Source organism: Mytilus edulis, chromosome 12 (genome assembly GCF_963676685.1).
Source record: "Mytilus edulis chromosome 12, xbMytEdul2.2, whole genome shotgun sequence".
Lineage (NCBI taxonomy): Eukaryota > Metazoa > Mollusca > Bivalvia > Mytilida > Mytilidae > Mytilus > Mytilus edulis.
In genome coordinates this window covers 20,179,958-20,195,028 of record NC_092355.1, presented here as the reverse complement: position 1 = coordinate 20,195,028, position 15,071 = coordinate 20,179,958, and positions in this window count along the sequence as shown.

Genomic DNA, 15,071 nt, shown 5'->3' with positions numbered 1-15,071 from the left:
CCATTACGATTCTAATATGATGGTAATGGTATAGAAAAACCTTGCAGCTGAGTAACTCTTGCCAATAACACGCTAAATTTGAGAAAAAAAAAATTGAAAAGATTTTACCAAACATTTATGTCGTCGCCATATTGGGATCGTCGTAATTCCTGTTACGATTATCAGTTTAACTCAGGTGAGTATAGATGTGTTTTAAAGTTACAACAGGAAAGCCGCCGACCCGATAACATTTTGGAGTTAATGCGTTAGAAGATAAATATTTGGCTAAATTTCTTCTTTTTAGCAAGATTTCAAGTCCGGATATTTGTCACACATTAACCGAAAGTGATGGGGTTTCTAGTTATATTCACTTATTATGCGATTTAGAGAAGATCGTTTGTAGTCATTATCAAGCTTATTTCTTCTTCATTGTAGAATTATGATTTTTTTTTGTTAATTAGTATTGATGTTTATTCGTTTATGGTGAATTTAACAGGAAAAGTGAATATCATTGAAGGGTTCGCTTGTTTATCGGGTGTGATTGTTTCGTTTTGTATTCAAGTAAATGGACAATTTCAATTAAAACTGGATTCGCGCCATAAAAAGAAAAGCCAGTTAAAGTTGGTGCTGACAAATTCATTTTCTGCAATTCTGCTATTGATTAATTTTTAATTATATCAACAGAATCTGGATGCAAAAGTCTGATAAATACTGCAGCAAACGGAGACGAAATGATTTGTTATTGTTTTTTAATCAATTATCTAACAAATTTAGGAACTGAATCAACCGTATTAGGGTATCATAGGTTGTGTTATAAAAGCTAAAAAAGTAAGCAGAGTTAGATTATTAGCACGATGTTCGGCTAAAAGACAATAAGAAGATATGAAGCCCAATTGATTGTATTTTTTTCACGCTGACAAAAGATGTTCATCCTCTTAATAGATCAAAGTGTAATGTTTGCAAGAAATCATTTTATAAAAAGGTGTTTACATTACATATCATTGCATCTAGCGAAAGGTTAGCAATTCTTAAAGACGCAGCTGCTAAGGCATGCAACGCTAAAATGTTTTTCAAATAAGATAATAATTGCTCAATAATGCAGCTTATAATGCAGAATGTTTGACCACATACTTGACATAGAACAAAATCCACTAATGAATCTGCGTATGATTTGGCGTTCGAAAGTGTATATAGACAGAGACCTTCCTCGTGTCAAAAACCTCCTTGTAACGTCATCAATTTTGACAATGTACTAAAATAAAATTGAGAATGGAAATGGGGAATGTACCAAAGAGACAACAACCCGACCATAGAAAAAAACAACAGCAGAACTAGTCTCTTTTACCAGATAAAACTAGTCGGACTTATTGCAACCTCACAGCTAAACTTTCGAAGCAATACGAGGCTGCCATTGTGTTCGTTGCCTAGCAACGACCAGGTTGTATTTGCTAGTTATATTTTAATTGCAGAAGTCGTAAAGGCCACGGATTACGTCAATGCAGAATTAGAATTGGCAGGATAATATTCAGACGATTCATAGCAGTTCACGCCATTGTTTAGTTTCATGACCCAGTTTCTGTTACCAGTATTCTACCTTATGTTTATGCCTTGAGTGGGTTCCATTTAATTTTTTTTTCAAATCGGTAAAACATTTGATTGTGTAAAGGGAAAAGGCATACCAAGCAGCATGTGCCGGTTTGCAAGTACATGTTTCTTCCTTGAACTGATGTGTGTTTTTGTCAAAATGTAGGTAGTTGCAACAATGTCCAGGCCGTATCAGCCGACATAGCAGATGAAATATCATAAAATATGTTTTGATATATTTTCTTAATTTATTTTAATTTTTTTTAACTTTTCATTCGTATGGTAAGGGTCACGTCTCACTGTTTATATTTGTTATATAACACTCTTGCACTCATTGCAGTAATGTCAAATGACCGTTAAACCAAGTATAATAGCTCAACATAAAGATATCATAAGGCTTCGCCGAACTTTAAATCTGGATAAACAGCAGATATTTACCCAAATATATATCTTCTCAAGAATTAACTTCAAAAGGTAAATCGGGTTAGTTATGAAATATGTCTACCGAATCAGCTGTTGGGTATTCATTGCAAGTTGGGAAACGTTAGATAAGACGTTTTGCACGTCATTTGTACCAGATTTGATATTTACGACAAACATTTTCCGAAGCTGAAAAATCGATAGACAATTTAGGACATTAAAATTTCATGAGGTATTTAGGTAATTTAAATTTCTAAAATTGTCCTCTCTGCCGCTTAACTATTACTAACCATAGATATTTTGTTAAGTCCAAAATATGAAGCTTTACGTCAACTATCACATTAACTCAACATGATCCAAGAAAAAGAGGTTGACGTCGTATAACTGAAAAAGAAATACTCGCACACCTTCCAATCATTCAATACACTAAATACATTATAGCTGACCTATTGCTTAAGAGTGTCTAAGAAACAGACTTAACCACGAAAACTGTACATTTTCCAATGAACCACGAAAATTAGATAAAAGTCAGATGAAACAAGCCATGCAGACATGTACAGCTAAGAATATTTCATACAACAAATATAGTTGACCTATTGCTTATATTTTAAGAGAAACAGACCAAAACACAAAATATTATCACTGAGCGATGAACCCTGAAAATTATGTCAATATCAAATAAAACCTGCAAGACTGACATGTTCATATTAGAATATTTCAATGCACCAAATATAGTTGCATACAGTATTAAAAAAAAATACTCAAAAACTTAACTTTGACAACTGAACCATGAAATTGAGATCGAGGTCAGATGACACCTGCCAGTTGGACATTTTGTTTTATGCGTTGAAGTATATAAGACCCTATGTTTGTACAATCAAAAACTAAGAGAGTAAATCTTTAACATACATTCCTAAAAGGATATATGTATTTTGACAAAAATTATTGTTGCATGTAAATAAACTCATTATAGATAACAGGATTAAACTTATTCATACGCGTGTTTCGTCTACAAAAGACTCACCAGTGACGCTCGAATCCTAAAAAGTTAAAAAGGCCAAATGAAGTACGAATTTGAAGAGCATTGAGGACCAAATTTCCTGAAAGTGTTGCCAATTACAGCTAAGGTAATCTATTTCTGAGGTAGAAATGCCTTATTAGTTCAAAAATTCAAAAGTTATGTAAACAGTTAATTAATGAATATGACTATATATCAATGATAATTCATGTCAGCACAGAAGTATTGTTTGTTTTGACATATTCCACATTAAAAGGGGAAACAAACTCAACATCAGTTGAAGCTAGGATGGAATCAGTAACAGGAAAATCTTGAATACAATAAGTGCTCGAATTGTTTAACACAGAACAAAGTTAAGTCATTATAATACCAGATAATAATTGATACATTGATTTTGTCCAAGTAATTGTAAATTGAAAACATTAAAGGGGAAATTCGCAAAAAAATAAAAAAAATTTGATATTATGTTCATCCTAAATAAATAAGCATATTCTCAAAATATTAAAGCTTTATTTGTCTAGGTAAGTGAGTTATTAAATTTTTAAAATCGACTCTAAATTCTCGGCAAGACGCCATCTTGAAAACTAATGACCACGGATATCTAATTACCACAAAGTCCTAGTGCACGGCATGACATGTCCGTTAATCAGTGTTAATATGACTTGTCAAGCTGATGGATTTTCTACCCGACCAAGTAATGGAAGCTGAAGAAGTCTACATAGTTTTCAAGATCATCAAATCAAGTAATGCTTCACTAAGATTGATAAGAATAATTTAAAAAATACTTTAAAAAACATCTTAATTTTTTAAGAGGGTTTAATATTCAACGTACAATGCTGAGGTCAGGTTAAAAAGCTGTAAATGACATAATATCGTACAATGGTTTTAGCTGGTCAATAACTTTACACTTTTGGCACCCAGATACAGTATCAAGCATTGTATGAATTATGCTATAATAATGTTAAAGTTGTCTCAATAAAGTGAAAAAAAAGTCCGGAGATACTTATAATAAACTGAGAGTTATCTCCTATGTAAAAGTTTTTTTGAATGCCTTTTTTTCTAACGTATATTTTTAGCTTTTTTGGGGTTTTTACCTAACTTGACCCACGTTCAAAAACTTGTCTTCTTGAAATCAGCATGGCTTAATACAGGTAATTACCGGGGTATTGTAAATGTGACATATTCGGGTATTCTAACGGTCGACTTCCTGGCAGGCTTGTTTAATTTAATACACAATGAACAAGGTCAATGAATCACATGCGTGATCGCGAGTGAACCAGATGTTCACAGGTAAAATTTATAAAATATACCATACCAATATAAAACTGTCCGTGATATACGGCCTGTGTACAAAATCTAACAATTTTTTTAAGAGTGATTGTAAGAATACGTATTGATTATTCCCCTGTTATCTAATTTCAATTTTACTTTTATTTATATTTCATCATCTATTCTTCCGTTTTTATATATAATTTTTAGTCCCGTTATTTCATATAAGTAATTCGTCTAGTTTTTATCCTCACATATGTGACTTCATTTTCACTCTAGAAAACAGTGGTATATTTTGAAATGAATGCCGTTTTATTTAAATAACTGTTCATTCATTTTACATAACATGTGAAATAAGAATATCAATTTGTAAACTTCGGACTATGCAAATGCAGAATATACTGTGCAGGATTGCTTTCGTCTAATGAGATAAGAGAACTGAAAAAAACTGTCATATAAAAACAAGCACGCTCAAATCAAATATAAACGATGCTGTAGAAGATGAGATACACTTTTTGATTAATTGTGACATTTACAGTGACTTAAGGTTAAATTTGCTTCACAGAGCTATGGTCATGGATAATTCTTTTTGTACAAAGTCAGATTTTAATCAATTTGTATTTTTAATTCAGAATGCTGAATTACAATACGAGTTATCTATCTTGGTGCATAATATGATAAAAAGAAGTCGTGCACTGAAAAGCAATCGACACTCTTAATTGCATATTTCCGTAAAAGTCAAAGTTAATATATTTAATTTATTTATTTTTTTAATTCATGATTGTGTATTTCCGTAAAAGTCAAAGTAACATTTAATTTTTTAATTTTTTTTTAATTCATTTCACTCATGTTCTATTTATTTACTATTTTACTGAGAGGTTTTTAATAAAACAACAAGATAACTTCATTTTATTCTCCGCAATCTGTTTATATAACCTCTTTAAAATATATTCTTTTTATCACATACCATTTACTTTTTTTACGTCATACTTAGTTTTGTCATTTCTATTTTTAAAAGATATGTTTTTTTAATTTTTTTTTATGATGTGAAATATCCAGATAATTTTAAACATTTTTAACATTTTATTAGGTTTTTTCAATTTGCATTTGTTAAATAGATATATATTTGTATATATAGTGTCTCATAAGCCTTTCTAGGCTGGGTATTTGTCTTATTTTATTATTGTGAAATGTATATTATATAATCTGTATAAAAAATCTGTAGACAAGTATGTGACACTTTAATAAAATAAATTATTATTATTATTATTATAAAAATATGTGAGTAAAAGATAACTTGAACAGCAAAATTAACAACCTTTGATCTCGAGTGTATTGGTAATAAATTTATGTATTTTTATAGTATAGCTCTTTTCATAATCCAAATGATATCAGATAATTATTTTTCATAAGATTAACCCTTTCGACCTCACTTAAATCTGAGACTGTATTATAGTAGTCTCAGCTAAAATCTAATGCCGAACGCTAGAAGTAAAAATGTAATACAGGTACACCTTTCTTTGATCATAGCTTTCAAATGTCTAAATTTAAGTGTTCCCGTACATTTATTGCCTTTATAAGACAATTAAAATGCTTTTGTTAAACTAGTTCTATTTTCCAATTTTAGAAAACATAAATAAATCCAGAGACATAATCATAAGAGTGTATATCATTTTATTCCGAAAACTAAATTTAATTTCCATACTTTAACCGGTTCATTTTTTAGTTTAGTTACTTATTTGAATTCAAATAAAATAATAGCATCAAATATAATTAAATAATTCCACGGCGGTTCACTTGTATTTGTCAACACCTTGAAAATGTATTTTAAATTTGTGTATTAAACGCGACCTCCTGTCTTATAATCCACTGATCTGAATAGACAGTCGCACCTGGCACGGAGTGCCCTAGATGCCAAGCTAATTACCAATCTGCAAATAACATTTTACCTTCACAAGTTTTGTCGGAGAATAATACACACATCGCATCAACCTGGTAATAACGTAGATAGTAAAAGGTCAATAAGCGTAAACCTATATATTGTCTTAACAGTTTAAAGTTATATACTTCAATTTATTCACTTTATCAGTATGAAAAAGCATATATTAAAGCAAAATAATAATAATAAAAATTTCTCGTGCTGTCTACAAAAATAAATCGAAATATTTAGGGAAATATAGAAAAAATTATCTCATGAATGTGTACAACTGCACGTCTGTGCGTTTTATTTTCTTATTATCGGATGGTTATTAGATATAGAATTATTCATCGGCGCGCTTACGATTACGTTAAAATATACTAGTTAAAAACCAAGACTTTTAATGATTGAATTTTAAATCCCGGCATGCAAAAACCAGGAGAAAACGTCACGACCTACAGGAAGTAGTTAATATTTTTTCATTAATTATTGAATTTCTCCTTTATTACTGCACATATAGCGATAAAACTTTGTGAATATAAATATTATGTCATAATTTAAATATTTAAACCATAAGTAAAAAATCGTGAATTTTCCATTTAACAAACATGAATTAAATATACATTTTTAATTATTCCCTATATAATTAAACAGTTAAAGTAATTACAATATTATGATATCTATTAATATCTTTCCTTGATATGAAATAAATATTTTAACTGTCAAAAAAATTATTTTAAGAATTAAAATTCTATTTGAAATGATCTTTATCTTACCAAGAACATGTCGAAAATTGAAAACAACACGTTTAATAATACAATGCGTCTGAAGCGCTTCTCTTGATGTGCCTTCATCAGGAACGCTCAAAACCAAACATATAGAATATAACAAGTGTTCCAATTGCCCACAACTGATTAGCTTGTTAAGACTTGACTATAATATCGATAATCAAATTATCTTGAAGGTCTTTCCCCACTAATGCTTAAAGCATAGACAAACAACCATCTGCCTACAATAATTGCCTACTCATTTCGTATCCTGTCTGTGTACTTTTTATAATTATACAGTTATAAACAGAAAATAATTAACTTTGACCATTCTGAATTTAAAATTTGACCCTAGACGACACTTACTATTTGCATTATGATAAAAATTGGTATTCATTCATTTATCTTTAACTTGTACAGAATACGAAATTATCTAACAGTTTATGTGAGAACGTGTAACTCGATTCCATCCTAAACAACAGCATTGCTATAAATAATCCTTTATCATATCAAAAAGAGTTAAATAAATACTTTACAACCTAGAGTCTCCAAAAGACAAGTCAAATCTGTGTATATCCCTTACCATGCTTAAAGCATCAAGCATTAATATAAAACAATATAGATTGAAAATGAACAAAATAAAACACAATTTTACATTACAATAATTATTCTCTCTTTAAAATTCATAATATAACTATCGAGATTGGATAAATCCGATAATCGACGAGTATCTATGTAAGAATCTGTTTATCTCGGGATTAATAAATACATTTTCATATTTTTTTCAACTAAAATCCCTTTCGAGTGCCTTCCACATTTAACAAAGTTGTAAATTTCATTAACACCTGTTAGCATATTTTGATACATTCAGCAAGCTGACAAAGGTTATGAACCTTAAATTCATCCAATCATCTTCTGAGATCACCACAAACCACACACTTGTTAAGTTTTTTATACAATGGTTTTGGAAAGTTATAAATTGGCATAGAATTAGAGAAAAATGATATTATGCGAATAATATATATCAAACGATATAAACATGAGCTTTAAACATGGTTAATCAATGATATTATAAATATTGATATTCTTAAACAACAAAAGGCCTTCATTATTTACAATTGTAAAATTGTAAAATTTTTAATGGTCATTGATCAATTGAACACTTTTACGATCCGATTATCATTACGTAACCGTTGTTCGATCAAAATCAATTTGCATGTATTTCAAGTTGTGTTATCCAAAACTACTTTTCTCGTGAAAATGTGTACTATTTGTGATAATCATGTTAACAGAAAATAATTCATTTTGACTATTCAGCAGTTTTAATTTTAATTTTCTATTGCGATATAATTAAGCAAATAAAGGCAACAGTAGTATACCGCTGTTCAAAACTCATAAATCCACGGACAAAAAACAAAATTGGGGTAACAAACTAAAACTGAGGGAAACGCATTAAATATAAGTGGAGAACAACGACACAACATTAAAATGTAACACACACATAAACGTACTAAGCATTAGACAAAATCCTATGAGAATAACAAATATAACATCAAAACCAAATACATGAATTTGGGATAGATAAGTACCGTGACACGTCTTATAGTAATGTGAATTCACACTCAAAAATAAGAGAAAACCAACGACACAACGGAAACACAACGTTAAAATGTAACACACACAGAAACGAACTATAATATAACAATGGCCATATTCCTGACTTGGTACAGGACATTTTTAAAGGAAAAAATGGTAGGTTGAACCTGGTTTTGTGGCATGCCAAACTTCCCTCTTTTATGGCCATGTGAAATATAACATTAAAATGACAACACAACATTACAGGACTACAATATAAATAAATAGGAGAACACAATTGACAAAGAAACACACGAATAATAGCTAACAAAAGGCAACAAGTTTAAAAAGTCTAACATTCATTCATCTGTAACCTGTACAGACAAAGATATTACCTTACAGTCATTTGCGGAATTAAGCATCTAGTTTTCTATCCTTAATAAAATCATATTAATATCAATGATCTATAATTATATAAAAATAGTTATATAAATAGGTTACAACCTAGTTTGTTCGAACATTATGTTAAATCTACTTATAATAAAAAGCATCAAGAATTTATACCAAATATTTATGAATTGTACATTAACAAAAAAAAAATGCAATATTTTGCATTACATAGTTGCTCTTTCTTTCAAAAAGATGATTCTTCAATTATTATTGAATTTACAAATAGTGTGTATATACATAGATTAAATAACAATAAATATACATATACAGGAATAATTAGAAATAATATATATATATATATTTTTTTTTATTCTTTTTTTCATTGTTTTTTTCCCTTTTTTTTCATATATGATGATACAATGTTAAAATCCGAAGAACATTAATCATACGATATAAACCTGAGCTAACAACATTAGTTATAAATGATGTCATATAATCAGAGTTCCCCCTTGATCAATTTTCTTTTTCGCCACCTCTTTCTCCAAAACAATATATATTTTTCGCCACTTTCGATCTTTTTCGCCAACTAGCAGGAATCTGATGTGGTCGTTTGTTGATGTGGTTTACAACATGTACAGGCGTTTCTGGTTTTTTTTAAATCTATACTAGACCGTTGGTTTTCCTGTTTGAAGGGTTTAAACTAGTCATTCTATGGTCCTTTATAGCTTGCAGTTCGTTCTGAGCCAAGGCTCCATATTGAAGACCACACTTTGATCTATATTGGTTAACTTTTACAAACTGTGACGTTGATAAAGAGTCGTCTCATTGGTACTTCTACAACATCTTCTTATATATATTAACAACTAACATCTACATTTATTTTCATCCTGACAAAAAAAATATCAGTTTGTCACAGTGTTGTCTATGATTATACAAACCTTTTTTTAAAAATCTACATTGTAATATAAAACAAAAAACACTTAACATTTATTTTTCAAAAGAGTTGAAGGATAATGACTAAATTCAGATATTTTTTTAAATTGAATTCATTTCGTCGTAGCAAATGTTTAGAATTCGTTAAAAAGGTAAAACTTGGCTTCAGACACGTTGCAAAATTGTAAATAAATCCTTTAAGTGACCTCTCGAAAAAGATATTTTAATTAGAATCTAAACTTTTCTGAAGACAATTTCAAGCAATTCCTACCATTTTCCTGAGATATTTGCATGATATTCTATCTTTCTTACTATTTATTCATTGGTTAATTACTTTACATTTTCTAAATATTGCAAAAGATTAGGCAATCAGATCTACATGTAGGCTCCCCTTATCATTATTGAGTGATCCTCTCATTTTCTACAACAAATTTCAGCGTGCGTATAGAAACGCAAAATGCTTACATGAATTTAAAGTTAACATTTAAGATAATTTAAGATCGAATCAGACATAATGGATTATGGCATAAACAAGAGAGGCACCTAATTCTAATTAAAATATCATTTTCGAGGTATATTATAATTATGTATTATTTTTTCTCTAAGAATACGAAAGGACAAACAATTTGTTTCATATATACGCGTACAACACTTATATTTTCAAAATTTTACAAAATATATTTTCTTCTTTTAATTATTCTCGACGAATGGTTAGATAAATGATCCCGTTGAAAATTCCTCCAAAACAGGAAGCATAAGTGTTGATTTCATACAATGCCCTTGGTGGTTTGTCGATAAATACCCAACATCCATGAATGGCTGGTGTTAAAAACCTCAGAATCATTACAAGAACGAAGAAGGACATATTTCTGGTGGCGACAAGTATTTGTTTTGAGGCCATGCTTTGGTTTCCTATGGTTTTCTTTATTTGTTTAACTTCTACGTAGAGTTTGTACCAAATTAGGAAGTATACAATAGATAGTGTCGTGATGGATATGCTGATAGGTATGAAGATAATCAAAAAATTCCACAATACTCCTTTTCCTTCTTTCAATCCACAGCTAAAATAGAAATACATATATTTTCTTTTATTACGAAATAGCACATTTGGCTTTTATTAAATAACAAAGATAAAATGTTCTTTGTATACAAACTATCGTTACCAATGTTTTACGAAATCAAGGAAAAAAGTATCCATTTTCCGGATTATAATTGAGACTTAAAAATAAACTCATCAACCAAAGATTGGGCGATCATGTATACAAGTGCATTGAAATGTTTCCATCCTTTTTTTTGTAAAACCATTCTTGGAGATTAATTTTTAACTTCGTTTGCAAATCAATCTTTAGTGATAACTATTTGATATACTGCAATCTAGTCTTTGACCCACAAATGTACTCATGAATCGTATCCGATATACAAAAAATGTTTAGATTCAAGCTTTTATTAAGCAGGAATGGTGTCTGTTACTTGCATTATTTTCAAAATATCCTTTTGACGTGGACCTGTACTAACTCATTCCGTCATTGTGTTGTTTGTACTATCTTTCAGTGTTTGCTTTCAAGTTGACCGTGTGACGTTTTGTGTTTCTTTGATACATATGACGTGGCTCTGTACTCAAACATCCCGCTATTGTGTTATTGTTCTATTATGATTATTGTATTCTGGTCTTTTATATCTCCTAATGTTTTATCTGTATGACTTTTGTGTATCTTGTTTTACATAATGACGTGGCTCTTTTTTTTTGGGTAAGAAATACACAATAAGCATATAGTCAAGCGGCAAGAAGAAAAGGTAAATTTCTAATTTACATTATGCAGAAGGTATGCCTAGAAGAACTATAAAGTTTAACTATATTCTTTCATACTTTCAACGACAATTTTTTTCATATCTCTACCTGTGTGAAGTTTACATTCTGACGTTAAACGCGCGATTCTACGTCAAAGTCAAAGTTAATCTAACCATTCGGCCAAAGTACTAGAGGTCTTTCCATTGTTTATTGGTGGGTTTAACATACATAAATAAATCAGAAATAAGAAAGCAATGAATGAGATTATTAAATGTGGTATATGCCTTTTCGTGCTCCGTTGTTTGATATTTGTTTGTTTTAATTGTGATTAAGATAAAATTGAGAATGGAAATGGGGAATGTGTCAAAGAGACAACAACCCGCCCAAATAAAAAACAACAGCAGAGGGTCACCAACAGGTCTTCAATGTAGCGAGAAATTCCCGCACCCGGAGGCGTCCTTCAGCTGGCCCCTAAACAAATATATACTAGTCCAGTGATAATGAAAGATACTTTTTGTACTTGTACATCCTGACAATATGTTATTGTTTATGATATTCTCGTATTCCTGTCTTTTAATTTTGCTAATGTGCTATGTCTATATGCTTTTTTTGGTGTTACTTCAATAAATATAGCGTGGCTCTAGACTTATACATTCCGTTATTTTGCTATCGTAACACATTTTTGTATGCTTGTCGTTCATTTTTGCTACATATTTGTTTGTTTTTTTAATGATTAAGATTATAACACAATGTGGACTGCTGTACCCCCATTTTTCACACTTTTTCCTAATGTGTGTTTTTGTTTTGTTCACGCATCGTTGTCAATATAAAGGAATTTGATGCGGCTGTCATACAAGTGAGAGGCTTAGCTAGCTATAAAAACAAGTTCAAACCACCATTTCCTACATAGGAAAATGCCTGAGCCAAGTCAGGAATATGACAGTTGTTATCCATTCATTTGATGTGTATTTTTTTTTTTGCCATTTGATTAGGGACTTTCCGTTTAAAAAGTGAATTTTTCAGGATTTTTGTAATTTTACTTTTTCATAAAACTCATAAAACCTTATACTCAGTCTATATATGTAATCTCTCAAACGTGTCTAACCCTTATAACGTGTCCGATACCCCCGAAACGTCTCTTTTTTGCCAAAACGTGTCTTTAAATCCCAAATCGCTCGAACGTGTCTTAAAAATCCCAAATCACGCTGTTCAAACTAGAGACTATATTTGTTGACAAAAGGACGATAACTGTGTTATTAGACCATATACATATTCAACATTATCAAACTTTTGGAACTGATTATTTCTTATGAAGTGTAAGCAAAAACATCAGACGCACACAATGAAATAAGTGTTTTCATTTTAAAGCCTATAATAAAAGATCCAAAATTAATATATACAATATGTTTACTGTGAAACTATATATATGTTTTTTTTTATATAATAATGTAAAAAAAATATATAGCCTATGACTCTTCAAAATGTGATATAAACAAACACACAGAAAAACCCATCTTAAATTAAATATTTTACTCTAATTTTCTAGTTATTTGTCTTCGTTCTATTATGTTTCTTTTGATCGTATATAGTGACTAGGTATTTATACATTCCTCATAGGGTTTTCGACATTTTCATTTTGCAGGTGGGTCTTGGGTGAGTTTGGAGAAAGTGTATTTACTATATATGGTATGTCCTATCAAAGAAAAAATCCTTTCTTGTTACAATTAAATATACTATTTAATAAACATTTTTTTCTGGCGTCTGTGTTAGATTTACTTGTATATACATTTGTTTAAGTTTTTAAGTCAATTTCGTTGCATAATTGAGGTGTAATTTTACATAGTTTTGACTGCTGGATCCCAAATATTGTCACATTAACCTTTTGTGTCTGTTAGAGTTGCTCACCCGATGTTTTTAATATAACGGGACAATAAACAAGTGTCATACAAGTAGGAGGTTAAGCTAGCTATAAAACCAGCTGGCATTCGCCTAATAATGTTAGTATTAGCTTTATTTAAAGTAATTTCAACAGGAAAAATATTGCTAGTGTACCTACTGAAACAGTCGTTATTAAGACCCATAAAGACATCCTCAAATCTAAAAGTGTTCTGTCAACAAAAGTTTTTTTTCTGAATTTATATATATATAGATTGTGATTTATATCAATACTAAAATAAGGCAGAAACAAGTGTTGCATAGTTGGTCCACATTTGAATTCCGGTTACTCGACGATATACGGAATCTTAATAATGAACGAAAACGTTTTCTAATGAAGATTCAAGTGAAGTTATAATAGATATAATATGACTTTAGTTTCTTGATACTGAAATTTACCTTAAAGAGTTCATATGTATATTTTGTTTAATAAATAAGGAAAACTAATAACAACATTTATTTTTATCCATACTATTTTTAGATAGAAAGTATGTATATCAAAATGAAGGCAGATTAAAGATTAAACAGGATTGTTTGCTACTACTTTGTCATTTTTCATTTTATCTTTTTGGCTATGTATTTTCATTGTCTTAAAGCTTTTTGTTGGTGTTTGGGAGGTTGTGAATGATATAACATAAGTACGACACGATACATCATAAAAACACATTTTCATAAACAAAAAGGATAAAAGAGGTTTAAAATATAAAGTTCCATCAACTCATGTGCACGGAATATACTGTAGAGTGCCTCAAACTATTTTGAAAAACAAAGTTATTATCTGAATAAATGACAACAACCAACAGATCGTAATTAATGCGACCAGTACATTCTTAAATGAAAATGTAAAACAATTATGTATGTACTGGGAATTGCAACTATAATTGCAGTTTAACAACTGCACAATGTGGTAAATAGGGAAACACATTATACTTAACAGCGCTTTTGGGGGCTCTTTTGTTGCAGAACTATCCCGATTTTGACGCACTAGCGTCCTTTAAATTTTGAACACGATTAACAAAATAGACAGACATTGTTGTACAGATTATATGTTGTATATTCCAATGACCGATCGATCCTTAAAAACAATTTAAAGTGGGGTATTTTTTCTTTGAAAAACTAATAAATATGTTCACTTTCTTGAAAATTAAACGCCTCATTAACAAATTAAATTAAGATGGATATACATTTTTACTGTTCTTAACCTTAGGATACTTCATGCAAAAGTTTTATAAACAGCACGAGGTCCCTACAGGATATTTTGTTGTTACATAGGGTAGTGACAAATAAACTTACTATAAACCGTTATGATCCATTCCTCCATTTAAACTTGCTGTTACCAACACAATAGCTGGGAATACAAACATATATGAAAACATCTTCCATTCATACTTCCCCAAATCCAATTCTTTTTGTTTTAGAATATAGTAGCAAGCTGTTGTCGCTGCAATTTCGCCTAAAATGGCCTGAGCATATGCGAACTCCAGTAAAAAAACT